Source organism: Solanum tuberosum, unplaced genomic scaffold, assembly GCF_000226075.1.
Source record: "Solanum tuberosum cultivar DM 1-3 516 R44 unplaced genomic scaffold, SolTub_3.0 scf00099, whole genome shotgun sequence".
Classification (NCBI taxonomy): Eukaryota; Viridiplantae; Streptophyta; class Magnoliopsida; order Solanales; family Solanaceae; genus Solanum; species Solanum tuberosum.
This window is the reverse complement of record NW_006239023.1, coordinates 1,309,988-1,310,464: the sequence shown is the minus strand read 5'-3', so window position 1 is coordinate 1,310,464 and position 477 is coordinate 1,309,988.

The following is a 477-nucleotide window of genomic DNA, read 5'->3' as shown; positions in this document are numbered from 1 at the left end:
TGGCCTAAATAATGCAATTTTATATTTTATGTGTAAGTTATTAGTATTTAGTTACATATTTCCTATCAACTTTGTTTAAAGAGATAATATTTATTTTATGGCTTTGCATTGTCTTGGAAGCACTATTTTTATTACTCTTACAAACATTATTTTTATGAAGTGCATTCTATAATGCTTCCAATTTATTTTATGTTCACTAAACTAATATTGATGTATTTTTTATTTGGTAGAATTGTGTTGGCGCGATTGATGGAACATATATAGAAGGGGAGGTTCCTAAAGCGGTGCAACAAGCATATCGTAATCGCAAAGGAAGAACATCACAAAATGTCTTATGTGCGCTTGTGATTTTGATATGCGATTTACCTTTGTTGCTACTGGTTGGGAAGGTACTGCACATGATAGTAAAGTACTTGAGAATGCACTTGTTGAAACCAACTCACAATTTTCATTTCCGCCATATGGTAACTTTAAATT